Genomic DNA, 15,395 nt, shown 5'->3' with positions numbered 1-15,395 from the left:
TGTATCAAAACCACAAATTGGTACCTGCAGGTTGCCAGTAGTGTTGATTACTCCTTGTAGTTGATGCTATTTGGTTTACTTGGTGGAAGATCATATGTTTAGATCCTTTATGCACTTTATTACCCCTCTGATTATGAACATGAATATGCTTTGTGAGTAGTTACGTTTGTTCTTGAGGACATGGGTGAAGTCTTGCTATTAGTAGTCATGTGAATTTGGTATTCGTTCGATATTTTGATGAGATGTATGTTGTCTTTTCCTCTAGTGGTGTTATGTGAACGTCGACTACATGACACTTCACCATTATTTGGGCCTAGAGGAAGACATGGGGATGTAATAAGTAGATGATGGGTTGCTAGAGTGATAGAAGCTTAAACCCTAGTTTATGCGTTGCTTCATTAGGGGTTGATATGGACCCATATGTTTAATGCTGTGGTTAGGTTTACCTTAATACTCCTTTTTGTAGTTGCGGATGCTTGCAATAGGGGTTAATCATAAGTGGGATGCTTGTCCATGTTAGGGAAGTACCCAAGTGCCGGTCCACCCACATATCAAATTATCAAAGTAGCGAACGCGAATTTTATGAACGTGATGAAAACTAGCTTGACGATAATTCCCAATGTGTCCTCGGGAGCTCCTTCTTCATTATTAGAATTTGTCCAGGCTTATCATTTGCTACCTAAAGGATTGGGCCACCTTGCTGCACTTTATTTACTTTATTTACTTTTTGCTCGTTACTATTTATCTCATCACAAAACTATCTATCACCTACTATTTCAGTGCTTGCAGAGAAAACCTTATCGAAAACCGCCTATCATTTCCTTCTTCTCCTCGTTGGGTTCGACACTCTTACTTATCGAAAGGACTACGATAGATCCCCTATACTTGTGGATCATCAAGACTCATTTCTGGCGCCGTTTCCGGGGAGTGTAGCGCGTTCGGTGAGTGGAACTTGGTAAGGAAACATTTATATAGTGTGCTGAAATTTTCTGTTACTTGTCACTATGGAAACTAATCCTTTGAGGGGCTTGTTTGGGGTATCTTCACCCCAACCAGAAGAGCAAAGAGATGCTCCTCAACCTACTGAACTTTATGAAAATATTCACTTTGAGATTCCTTCGGGTATGATAGAAAAACTGCTAGCTAATCCTTTTGCAGGAGACGGAACATTGCATCCCGACTTACACCTTATCTTCGTGGATGAAGTTTGTGGATTATTTAAGCTTGCAGGTATTCCTGATGATGTTGTTAAAAGGAAGGTCTTCCCTTTATCTTTGAAGGGAGATGCATTGACATGGTATAGGCTATGGGATGATACGGGATCTTGGAATTATAAGCGCTTGAAGTTGGAATTTCACCAGAAGTTCTATCCTATGCATCTTGTTCATCGTGATCATAATTACATATATAATTTATGGCCTCGCGAAGGAGAAAGCATCGCTCAAGCTTGGGGGAGGCTTAAGTCAATGTTATATTCATGCCCCAATCATGAGCTCTCTCGGGAAATGATTATTCAGAATTTTTATGCTCGTCTTTCTCTTGATAATCGCAACCTGCTCGATACTTCCTGTGCTGGTTCTTATATGCTGAAGACTATTGATTTCAAATGGGACTTATTGGAAAGAATTAAACGCAACTCTGAAGATTGGGGTTCCGACGATGGTAAGGAGTCAGGTATGACACCTAAGTTCGATTGTGTTAAATCTTTTATGGATACCAATGCTTTTCGTGGATTTAGCGCTAAGTATGGACTTGACTCTGAGATAGTAGCTACTTTTTGTGAATCTTTTGCTACTCACGTTGATCTCCCTAAAGAGAAGTGGTTTAAATATAATCCTCCTGTTGAAGTGAAAGTAGTTGCACCTATTACAGTCGAAGAAAAGACTATTACCTATACTGATCCTATTGTTCCTACTGCTTATGTTGAAAAACCTCCTTTTCCTGTTAGGATAAAAGATCATGCTAAAGCATCGACTGTTGTTCGTAAGAACAATATTAGAACTCATACACCTCCTGAGCAAATCAAAGTTGAACCTAATGTTGCTATTGTTAAAGATCTCTTGTCTGATAATATCGATGGGCATGTTATTTATTTCTGTGATGAAACTGCTAGAATTGCCAAACCTTGTACTAAAGATAAACATAGACCTGTGGTAGGCATGCCTGTTATTTCTATTAAAATAGGAGATCATTGTTATCATGGCTTATGTGATATGGGTGCTAGTGCTAGTGCGATACCTATTGACTTATACAAATAAATTAAGCACGATATTGCACCTACTGAGTTAGAAGATATTGATGTCACAATTAAACTTCCCAATAGAGATACTATTTCACCAATGGGAATTGTTAGAGATGTTGAAGTCTTGTGTGGGAAAACTAAATATCCTGCTGATTTTCTTGTTCTTGGCTCCCCACAAGATAGCTTTTGTCCCATTATATTTGGTAGACCCTTCTTGAACACCGTTAATGCTAGGATAGATTGCGAAAAGGATGTTGTTACTATTGGTCTAGGTGACATGTCTCATGAGTTCAACTTTTCTAAATTTCGTAGACAACACCGTGAAGAGGAATTACCTAGTAAGGATGAAATCATTGGTCTTGCTTCCATTGCTGTTCCTCCGACCGGTCCGTTAGAACAATATTTGCTAGACCATGAAAACGATATGTTTATGAAGGAAAGGGAAGAAATAGATGAAGTGTTCCTTAAACAAGAACCTATCACTAGTAGAAAAACACCTATTAGTCCCGGTTCGTAAGGGCCTTTAGTCCTAGTTCATGAAACGGGACTAATGGGTCGTTACTAATACCTCCACCCATTAGTCCCGGTTCAAACACGAACCGGGACCAATGTGCCTCCACGTGGCCCTGTGCGCTGAGCCCAGTCAGGGGGCCTTTGGTCCCGCTTGGTGGCTCCAACCGGGACCAAAAGGCATCCACGTGTCTGCATTCCAGTGGCTGGGGTTTTTGTTTTTTTTGAAAGGAGGGGGGTTGGGGGTTTTGGGGGGTTAATTTAGGTGTTTCATATATTGTGTTAGCTAGCTAATTAATAGAGAGAAGTGTCCTCTCTTATGTCCGTGCTTGGTCGACGCTACGTACTATATATACATAAGTGATCGAGAGAACCATTCAGTACAGAAGTTCGTCATGCATACCGAGAGAAGTGATCGATCGACCTCTCCTTCTTCGAGAGATTGGTCGAACAACAAGTTTTCGTATCATGTATCCGACGCTACTGGCTACATACATGTACAATATGTATAAGATCACTTAATTACAAACCCCTAGCATTTGAAATCAATTTCCACATGGTATTCTCCGGCTTTACTGATGACGTGTTCAAGAAAGAATCCCGCCAATTCCTCTTGAATTGCTTTCATGCGATCTGGTTCTAGGAGTTCATCCCGCATCTGCCACGTCTAATTTGATGAAGGGGGTTAATTAATACATATATATGAATGAAACTCAACAGAAATGATGGTGTAATAAAATGAAATTGTGAATATTATTGCTTACGCACTTCATATTGTCTTCTAGAGTAGCCCCGCTTGTTTTTCAAAGTCGCGGTGTGGATGAACTCGCACACGTAGTATCCACAGAAATCATTCCCTTCCTCCTGCCACAAGCACTTTACGAGAAATAGAGGTCAATCAAACTGATAATGAAGCATTATAAATGGCATTGATGAAAGTATAGCTATAGAATCAACGGGAGATGCGCGCAACTAGCTAGCCAGTAGTACTTACTTTCGGGTATGTATATCGCAGCTCCTTCGGCAGTCCCGGAGCTTCTGCGGTGAACTGTTTCCAAACCCTGCAAGACAAAGAAAATAATTATTATTACTTGAGATATCAGGAAATGAACAAAAAGTTTCCGATATGGTGCGATAATGATCGATTGAACTTACTTGCTAAGCATTTCAGTCATGTCCGCATAGGTTTCGGGATCTTTCCGTCTCGAGTCTAAGACGATTACTAGTCCACGCTCAACCTTAATCTCCAGAAGAATATAGTGGTACCTGCGCACGCATGCATAACTCATCAATTACATTACTATAACCTCGCTCGAGTAATAAGGGAAACCGAATATGCACACGACAGTAACACTCACGGGCCGTTGTAAGGAAAGAGTATGGTATCTTTGTTTTGATTTTTGATCAACGATTGTAGCAAGTTGTCCTCGGCCTCTTTGACGTTCTTTTCAACCAGAAATACATCTATGATATTTGTGTTAATGAACCCAATATCATAAATTTCTTGTTTTTTGCACTCTACGATCTTCAATCTGCATAATATATTGAGGATAATTAATTATAAATACATGCAATGAAAGAGCCGAGCTATATATAGAGACTTAATGACAGAAATAGTACTTACAGGCAGTAGCAAAAGACCATTAATTTATCGAGGGCCTTTTGATTGAAGAACGCGAAGAACTCCTCAAATGGAACACACAACAGATCATTTGAAATGAGGCCGTGCTCCTCTTTAATGTTCAGATACAAACTGTTCTTCCCCTCAGACTCTCTGCAGGTTTTCATGTACCAACTATGGAATCCTCGCATCATTGTTGTCAGAGATTTTTCATCTTTGATGAGAGGCTTCCCGTACTCGTATCTGTGTTCGTCCACTTCCATGAAATCAGGAAGTGCATCGTCAGGCAGGTAATCTTCAAGATTGTCATAACCGGGCACCGTCCCCGAAGCATTAGACACATTGAGCGGGGGGCACGATTGCTGTGCTTGTTCACCGAGCTGGGCAATTTTTCCCCTTTGCTCGTTCTTTTAACCTTTTATCACTGACAATAGTTCCCGACCGCTTGGCTTGGAGATATGTCTGTTCAGTAATGCGCTCATAGTTGGTTCTCGGCGAAGACTTTGGTGGTTTCCTCAGGGCATCGATAGTGCGCTTTGCTTTCACCGGATCTACCTTCTCCTCCGAAGGTGGATGTCTCTTTGCTTTCACCCCTTCAAAGAACTCCTTCACATGGGTCCGCACAATCGTATTGTTTTCCTCCTCGGACCTCTCGTACGGTAACTTCTCTAGAGGCTTGAGAGATGATGGACCGTATTTGTATTGCCTCCCGCCTCTGGTTGTGCTGCTAGACGCCGGAGCAGACGGAGCGGCTGCGGCGTCTGTCTTCTTTCGTGCTTGCTTACGAGGTGGAGGAGAAGGAGTACGACGCGCTGGAGCAGCCGGGGAGGCGGCGGGTCTGTTCCGCCCTTGCTGGCGAGGCGGAGAAGGAGGAGGCTGCTGGCTGCTCGGGAGCGCCGGCGCAGGCTGAGAAGGAGGCGGAGTGCCGCCACACGCCGGAGAAGGAGGCGGAGTGCCGCCACGCGTGCCCTGATCATCACTCGCCAGAGGAGGAGGCGGTGGAGGAGGCGGAGTGCCGCCACGCGTGCCCTGATCATCACTCGCCGGAGGAGGAGGCAGTGGAGGAGGCGGAGTGCCTTGACTCACCGGAGGAGGAGGAGGAGGCGGAGGCGTCCAGTTCAGAAGGTTGATGAGCTCCTTCCGCCATAGGTATGGAGTCTTCAGAGCAGAACCCAGCCTAGTCTCCCCTTCACCAGTAGGGTGCTCAAGCACGAGGTCCTCAAATCCCTCCGTTATTTCATCCACCATCACCTTAGCATATCCTTCTGGAATCGGCTGGCAGTGATAAGTTGTGCCGGGTCCACTAGGATAAACTTGGCCAACGGCCGCCTTGACCTTCAAATTCATCCATCGTGCCAGAATGTGGCAATTTTGGGACTCCGTGATACCATCCACGGGATAGCTGGCAGAGCCATCAAGACATGCTCCGGCTGAAGCAGCTCGGTGGAAGCGACGCTGCTTCTCCGCTGAGATGGCGGGGTAGCTTCGGGGGAAGCTTCGGCAGGTCGTTTGTTGCGATCTGCTGCTTCTCGTACCTCTGCTCGTTCCTCTAGCCCCATTACCCTTTCGTGCAGCGCCTGCATTTGGTCCTGCTCCAGTATCTTCCTCCTCTCGTGGGTTTTGTAACCCCCTGCGTCCGGAAAACCAACCTTCCACGGAATGGAGCCTGGCGTGCTGCATGTCCGTCCAGGGTGCTCAGGATTCCCAAGGGCCATTGTGAGCTCGTCCTTCTCCCTGTTTGGAAGGAACGTCTCTCGCTGCACTGCATCGATATAGTGTCGAAGGTTCTTGACTGGTGTTTGCAGTTGCTCGTCCGTCCACTGACACTTCCCTGTTAGAGGGTCCAAGGTTCCGCCAGCCCCGAAGAACCAAGTCCGGCAACGGTCTGGCCAGCGCATTGTCTCTGGTTCGATCCCTTTTTCAAGCAGATCATGCTCAGCCTTGGACCACTTAGGACGGGCTTTGAGGTAGCCACCTGACCCCTTGCGATGGTGAAGCTTCTTCTTCGCAGCATTTTGCTTGTTTGTCACCGACATCTTCTTACTCTTTTCCGATGTCTTGTGGGCCACAAATGCGGGCCAGTGATCTTTGATCTTCTCATATTTGCCGATGAATTCTAGTGTCTTTTTTTTCTCGACAAACTGGTTCAGCTCTTTCCTCCACCTCCTCATTAGGGTTGCCATCTTCTTAAGAGCACAAGACTTGATTAATTGCTCTTTAACTGGCTTCTCCGGATCCTCCTCTGGCGGTAGGGTAAAATTTGCCTTCAGCTCAGTCCAAAGATCTTCTTTCTGCATATCATTGACATAAGGCACCTTAGGGTCTTCCTCCTTAGCAGGCTTATACCATTGCTGGATGCTGATCAGGATCTTGTCCCTAACAAGAACCCTGCACTGAGCAAAAAATGCCTTCCTTGTCCGGATGGGTTCAATCGGTTCGCCGTCGGGCGCGATTTCTATGATCTCAAACTTTTCATCCGAGCTCAACTTTTTCTTCGGGCCTCGTCTCCTTACCGAAGTTGTGCTCGATCCGGAGGGCTAGAGATTATAAGGAAGAAAGACAAGAGTAATTAATATGTGTACATATACCAAAACAATGGATGCATCAGTTAACTAGTCAGCACGGGCTTAACTAATATATATACCTGGCCGGACTCGGTTCGGTGACCGGAGCAGTCAGCACGGTCTCCTTCTTGTACCTCCATTGTGTCACCGGAGCCATCATGAACATAGTCCTCTTCTTGTACTGGCATTAATGGGTCGAAGCCATCATGAACAGAGCCCTCTTCTTCACCCAGTCCTTCCTGACCATCGGTCTCGTTGAGAAATGATGCAACTTCATCACTTCCTTGTGCGATTATGTCCCCCAACATCGCTTCTGTTTCTTCGTCTCGGGAGTGCTCCATAGTTTCTGCAAATATTTACAACATGTCAATTATTATTCAAACATGGTACAGATGGATATATATATATATATATATATATATATATATATATATTAGTGGCAAACGTAGAACTAGCTACCTAATCACAATAAGGAATCATGTTAGTGGCCTCGATGCTGCTTCTCTAGGGTTTGGGGTCGCCTCGACAGAATGCTTCAAGGGTTTGGGGTGGCCTCGATGACAACGCTCTTTTAACTTGATAAATTTGGGTGGCCTCGAGAGAGTTAATTTGTCGGGTAGGGGCGCGGCGGGAGGGGGTAGGAGACCAACATCGTTTTCTCTCTAGGGTTTGGGTGTCCTCGAGAGTTTTGGTCGAGCGAGAGGGCCGAGGGGGGTGCTGCAGTTGTATAAGTTATCACGGTCGAGAGGGGGTATATATATCGACCGCCCCTCATGTCGAAGTTATCTAGAGGGGGTTATATCGACAACGACGCGACATACATATACATGGGAAAATAATGTTATGGGGGGGGTATCGGTACCACCCCCTAGCTCATGTTGAAGTTTCTTCTTTCTCGTCTATTCCTTTCTTTCTTCTTCTCCTCTTCTTTTTCTTCTTCTCCCTCGAGAAAGGAAAATAATTAAGGAAAAGGAAGAAAAGAGAAAGAAGGAAGAAGGAAGAAGAAGAAGAAAAAAAAGAAAAAAAAGAGGAGAAGAAGAAAGGAATAGAGGAAAAGAAGAAAAAATAGAATTTTTTTCTTCTATTTTTTCTTCTTTCTCCTCTATTCCTTTCTTCTTCTCCTCTTCTTTTTCTTCTTTTTTCCTCTTCTTATTTATTTCTCCTCTTCTTCCTCTCCTCTTTTTCTCCTTTCTTCCTCTTCTTATTTCCCTTTTTCCTCTCATTCTTTTTCTTCTTCTTCTTCCTTCTTCCTTCTTCCTCTTTTCTTCCTTTTCCTTATTTTACTTTCTCCTCTACACTAACCTAAAATGCACTAACCTGAAATCGATATCTACTAACAACCTAAATATAAAATTAATACATATATGAAAAAACATATATAAACAAAAAAAATGCTATGAACATTATATTCATACATACATATATAGCCACATCCATTCATCATATATATAGCTACCACATACATATATACATTATATATATGAAAAAAATGCAATGAACAAAAAAATACACTTATGAAAAAAATACATATATACTTGCATATATGTATAAATTTTTGCATATATAAACTTCTGCATATATAAAAAAAGAGGAAAGGGCGCCGGCGGCCGGACCAAAGGCGGCGGCGTGTGGTCGGGGCGACGGCGACGGGGTTGGGGAAGGGGCGGCGCGCGCGGCGACGGCGACGGGGTCGGGGAAGGGGCGGCGCTCGCGGCGACGGCGACGGGGTCGGGGAAGGGGCGGCGCGCGCGGCAACGGCGACGGGGTCGGGGAACGGCCGGTGGCGCGCGCGGCGACGACGATGGTGTCGGGGCCGGCAGGGGCGGCGGGCACGGCGACGGTGTCGGGGCAGTGGCTTGGCGGCGGCGACGGTGAGCTGGACCAGCCTGACGGCGTCGGGGCAGGGCTCGGCGGCGACGGCGACGAGGAGCAGAGGCATCGGGGCGAGAAGAAAGAGATGGGTTTTGGCGAAAACTGCTAAGTCCTGTATATATAGCAAGAGCATTGGTCCCGGTTCGTGGCACCAACCGGGACCAATGCCCCCTTTAGTCCCGGTTGGTGCCACCAACCGGGACCAAAGGCCTCTTTTTCGGCAGCCCAAAGGGTGGGAAGCGGCGACCTTTGGTACCGGTTGGTGGCACCAACCGGGACCAATGCCCCCTTTAGTCCCGATGGTGCCACCAACTGGGACCAAAGGTCCCTGTGCTGCCCGTGTCGGGGCCAAAGTTTAGTCCCACCTCGCTAGTTGAGAGGGGCGCGCAGTGGTTTCTAAGCCCCACTGCCGCACCCCTCTTGAACTCCTCTCGACCGCAGGCTTTTGGGCCTACTTGCTAAACTTTGCCTGGTGGGCCTACTGGGCCTACCGCGGGCCTGAATCCTGGCCCATAGTAGGGTTTCATGTCGTATTCAGGCCGTGGGGGCCCAGTAGGAGGCATTTTTTTCTTTACTTATTGTTGCTATTTTTATTTTTTTCCTGTTTTTTTGTTCTGTTTGCTGCATTATTTATTTTCTTTTGTTTTTTGCTTTATTTTTTAATTCTTTTTGCTTTTAGTTTTAGGAAAATTATAAACTTTCTGTTAGTGCCATTACTTTTCAAATTTGAAAACACTTTTTTTGTTTTTTTGTTTTCTTTCTTGCTTTATTTATTTTATTTTGTTTCTACTTACAACAAAATACTTATTGTTGCTATTTTTAATTTTTACGAGGGCCGAACCATAAGACATTAAAGCATTTCAAATGAACTCTGAAAAAGTTGAAAGTTGGCATGGTATCATAAATTGACCCACACATAGCATGTGCATGTACAAAACGGACAATGGTATCATACTCGTCAGTTACAAAGTTGGCATGGTATCATCATAATAGTTGCGGGAGAAAGTCTTCACTTTTTCTTCGCTTGTGTCATTTGCTTATTGCGCCGTAACCATGGATAATCTTCATCGTTTATCAGGATGCTGGGGTCAGCCTTGACTTTAAAGGGAGGAATTTCATGAAACTTTTCATAATCTTCAGACATGTCTGTCTTGTCCTCCACTCCCACGATGTCCCTTTTTCCTGAAAGAACTATGTGGCGCTTTGGCTCATCGTATGATGTATTCGCTTCCTTATCTTTTCTCTTTCTCGGTCTGGTAGACATGTCCTTCACATAGATAACCTGTGCCACATCATTGGCTAGGACGAACGGTTCGTCAGTGTACCCAAGATTTTTCAGATCCACTGTTGTCATTCCGTACTGTGGGTCTACCTGTACCCCGCCTCCTGACAGATTGACCCATTTGCACTTAAACAAAGGGACCTTAAAATCATGTCCGTAGTCAAGTTCCCATATGTCCACTATGTAACCATAATATGTGTCCTTTCCCCTCTCGGTTGTTGCATCAAAGCGGACACCGCTGTTTTGGTTGGTGCTCTTTTGATCTTGGTCAATCGTGTAAAATGTATTCCCATTTATCTCGTATCCTTTCCAAATCAATACAGTCAAAGATGGTCCCCTGGACAACAAGTACAGCTCATCACAAACAGTGTTGTCACCTCTGATACGTGCTTCCAACCAACTGCTGAAAGTCCTGATGTGTTCACATGTAATCCAGTCGTCGCACTGCTCCGGGTGTTTGGAGCGCAGACTGTTCTTGTGTTCATCGACATACGGGGTCACCAAGGTAGAGTTCTGTAGAACTGTGTAGTGTGCTTGAGACCAAGAATATCCGTCCCTGCATATTATTGAGTCCCTTCCAAGCGTGCCTTTTCCAGTCAGTCTCCCCTCATACCGCGATTTAGGGAGACCTATCTTCTTAAGGCCAGGAATGAAGTCAACACAAAACCCGATGACATCCTCTGTTTGATGGCCCATGGAGATGCTTCCTTCTGGCCTAGCGCGGTTACGGGCATATTTCTTTAGGACTCCCATGAACCTCTCAAAGGGGTACATATTGTGTAGAAATATGGGGCCCAGAATGACAATCTCGTCAACTAGATGAACTAGGACGTGCGTCATGATATTGAAGAAGGATGGTGGGAACACCAGCTCGAAACTGACAAGACATTGCACCACATCACTCCTTAGCCTTGGTATGATTTCTGGATCGATCACCTTCTGAGAGATTGCATTGGGGAATGCACATAGCTTCACAATGGCTAATCGGACGTTTTCCGGTAGAAGCCCCCCTCAATGCAACCGGAAGCAGTTGCGTCATAATCACGTGGTAGTCATGAGACTTTAGGTTCTGAAACTTTTTCTCTGCCATATTTATTATTCCTTTTATATTCGACGAGAAGCCAGTCGGGACCTTCATACTAAGCAGGCATTCAAAGAAGATTTCCTTCTCTTCTTTGGTAAGAGCATAGCTGGCAGGACATTCATACTGCTTTGGAGGCATGCCGTCTTTTTCGTGCAAATGTTGCAGGTCCTCCCGTGCCTCAGCTGTATCTTTTGTCTCCCCATACATTCCCAAGAAGCCTAGCAGGTTCACGCAAAGGTTCTTCGTCACGTGCATCACGTCGATCGAAGAGTGGACCTCTAGGTCTTTCCAGTAGGGTAGGTCCCAAAATATAGATTTCTTCTTCCACATGGGTGCGTGTCCCCCAGCGTCACTCGGAACAGCTAGTCCGCCGGGACCCTTTCCAAAGATTATGTCTAAATCATTGACCATAGCAAGTACGTGATCACCGGTACGCATGGCGGGCTTCTTCCGGTGATCTGCCTCGCCTTTGAAATGCTTGCCTTTCTTTCGACATTGATGGTTGGTCGGAAGAAATCGACGATGGCCCAGGTACACATTCTTCCTGCAGCTTGCCAGGTATATACTATCGGTGTCAAGTAAACAGTGCGTGCATGCGTGGTATCCCTTGTTTGTCTGTCCTGAAAGGTTACTGAGAGCGGGCCAATCGTTGATGGTCACGAACAGCAACGCCTTTAGGTTAAATTCCTCCTGTTTGTGCTCATCCCACGTACGTACACCGTTTCCATTCCACAGCTGTAAAAGTTCTTCAACTAATGGCCTTAGGTACACATCAATGTCGTTGCCGGGTTGCTTAGGGCCTTGGATGAGAACTGGCATCATAATGAACTTCCGCTTCATGCACATCCAAGGAGGAAGGTTATACATACATAGAGTCACGGGCCAGGTGTTGTGATTGTTGCTCTGCTCCCCGAAAGGATTAATGCCATCCGCGCTTAAAGCAAACCATACGTTCCTTGGCTCACTTGCAAACTCATCCCAGTACTTTCTCTCGATTTTTCTCTACTGTGACCCGTCAGCGGGTGCTCTCAACTTCCCGTCTTTCCTACGGTCCTCACTGTGCCATCGCATCAACTTGGCATGCTCTCCGTTTCTGAACAGACGTTTCAACCGTGGTATTATAGGAGCATACAACATCACCTTCACAGGAACCCTCTTCCTGGGGGGCTCGCCGTCAACATCACCAGGGTCATCTCGTCTGATCTTATACCGTAATGCACCGCATACCGGGCATGCGTTCAGATGGTTGTACGCATCGCGGTAGAGGATGCAGTCATTAGGGCATGCATGTATCTTCTGCACCTCCAATCCTAGAGGGCATACGACCTTCTTTGATGCGTATGTACTGTCGGGAAATTCGTTATCCTTTGGAAGCTTCTTCTTCAATATTTTCAGTAGCTTCTCAAATCCTTTGTCAGGCACAACATTCTCTGCCTTCCACTGCAGCAATTCCAGTACGGTACCGAGCTTTGTGTTGCCATCTTCGCAATTGGGGTACAACCCTTTTTTGTGGTCCTCTAGCATGCGATCGAACTTCAGCTTCTCCTTTTGACTTTCGCATTGCGTCCTTGCATCGACAATGACCCGGCGGAGATCATCATCATCGGGCACATCGTCTGGTTCCTCTTGCTCTTCAGCAGCTTCGCCCGTTGCAGCATCATCATGCACATCGTCTGGTTCCTCTTGATCTTCAGGAGCATCACCGTATTCAGGGGGCACATAGTTGTCATCGTACTCTTCTTCTTCACCGTCTTCCATCATAACCCCTATTCCTCTGTGCCTCGTCCAAACATTATAGTGTGGCATGAAACCCTTGTAAAGCAGGTGGGTGTGGAGGATTTTCCGGTCAGGGTAAGACTTCGTATTCCCACATATAGGGCATGGACAACACATAAAACCATTCTGCTTGTTTGCCTCAGCCACTTCGAGAAAATCATGCACACCCTTGCCGGTTCATCTGCGTGCATTATATATAATTAAGTGTGTCAAAAATCATTAGAGAACATCATGAATAGATAATTAAGTGACCAAATTAATAGAAGTTCATCATCACATTAAAACCAAAGTACATACATAGTTCTCAACTAACAACATAAAGCTCTGCAGAGCATCTAAATTAATTAAACCATACACTGAAACTATGTAAAACATTTCAATGCGAAAACAAATGCGATCATAATCGCAACCAATGTAACAACTGATCCAACGGCATAATGATACCAAGCCTCGGTATGAATGGCATATTTTCTAATCTTTCTAATCTTCAAGCGCATTGCATCCATCTTGATCTTGTGATCATCGACGACATCCGCAACATGCAACTCCAATATCATCTTCTCCTCCTCAATTTTTCTAATTTTTTCCTTCAACAAATTGTTTTCTTCTTCAACTAAATTTAACCTCTCGACAATAGGGTCGGTTGGAATTTCCGGTTCAACAACCTCCTAGATAAATAAAATCTATGTCACGTTGGTCGGCATAATTGTCATAAACAATAAATGAACCAATAGTTATGAAAATATAATATATACCACATCCGAATCATAGACTGGACGAGGGCCGATGGGGGCGGATACCAAAACCATCGCACTATATAAGATGCAATAATAAAAGTAAGAAAATTATACAAGTATCTATATAAACATACAAGTAAGAGGCTCACCACGGTGGTGCCGCCGACGAGATCGGCGCGGGCGATCGACGGCGGTGAAGACGGGGAAGGGACGTGACAGACCGCTAAACCTAAACAAATATTGAGGAAAATGGAGCTTGGAGGTGGAGCTTGGAGAGGAGAAAGCTTAAGTAGTGTGGCTCGGGCATTCCATCGAACACCTCGTGTGCATAGGAGGTGAGCTAGAGCACCACAAAGCTCCCTCCTCGCATGCCACGAAAAACAGAGCAGTGAGAGTGCTCTGCTCGCGGGGTATATATAGGCAACTAATTGGTCCCGGTTCGCGGCTTGAACCGGGACTAAAGGGAAGCCTTTGGTCCCGGTTCAGGCGACCAACCGGGACCAATGGTGGTGGGCCAGGAGCAAGGCACATTGGTCCCGGTTCGTCCCACCAGCCGGGACCAAAAGGTCCAGACGAACCGGGACCAATGGCCCACATGGCCCGGCCGGCCCCCGGGGCTCACGAACTGGGTCCAATGCCCCCATTGGTCCCGGTTCTGGATTGAACCGGGACTAATGGGCTGACCCGGCCTGGACCATTGCCCCCTTTTCTACTAGTGTATGCTGAAACATAACCTTCCCATTGAAATTCTTGGGGATCCCCCTCCACCCAAGGGTGATCATGTGTTTGAACTCAAACCTTACCTGATAATCTTAAGTAAGCTTATCTTGATGAAAAAGAAATATATCCTGTTATTATTAGTGCTAACCTTTCAGAGAAAGAAGAAGAAAGATTATTGAAAACTCTGAAGAAGCACAGAGCTGCTATTGGATATACTCTGGATGATCTTAAGGGCATTAGTCCCACATTATGTCAACACAAAATTTCAGTGGAGAAAGATGCCAACCCAGTTAGAGATCCTCAAAGATGATTAAATCCCAAGATGAAGGAAGTGGTAAGAATGGAGATACTAAAGCTCCTTGAGGCAGGTATTATTTATCCCGTTGCTAATAGTGAATGGGTAAGCCCTGTGCATTGTGTCCCCAAAAAGGGAGGTATTACCGTTGTTCCTAATGATAAAGATGAATTGATCCCGCAAAGAATCATTACAGGTTATAGGATGGTAATTGATTTCCATAAGTTAGATAAAGCTACTAAGAAAGATCATTACCCTTTACCTTTTATTGATCAAATGCTAGAAAGGCTATCCAAACACAAACATTTTTGCTTTCTAGATGGTTATTCTGGCTTCTCTAAAATACCTGTGTCAGCAAAGGATCAATCTAAAACTATTTTTACGTGCCCTTTTGATACTTTTGCTTATAGACGTATGCCTTTTGGTTTATGTAATGCACCTGCTACCTTTCAAAGATGCATGATGGCTATATTTTCTGATTTTTGTGAAAAGATTTGTGAGGTATTCATGGATGATTTCTCCATCTATGGATCCTCCTTCGATGATTGTTTGAGCAACCTTGATCGAGTTTTGCAGAGATGCGAAGACATTAGTCTCGTCCTGAATTGGGAAAAGTGTCACTTTATGGTTAATGAAGGCATTGTCTTGGGGCACAAGATCTCCGAGAGAGGTATTGAAGTTGATAAAGCCAA

Source organism: Triticum aestivum, chromosome 3B, assembly GCF_018294505.1.
Source record: "Triticum aestivum cultivar Chinese Spring chromosome 3B, IWGSC CS RefSeq v2.1, whole genome shotgun sequence".
Classification (NCBI taxonomy): Eukaryota; Viridiplantae; Streptophyta; class Magnoliopsida; order Poales; family Poaceae; genus Triticum; species Triticum aestivum.
This window is presented reverse-complemented; position numbering follows the sequence as displayed.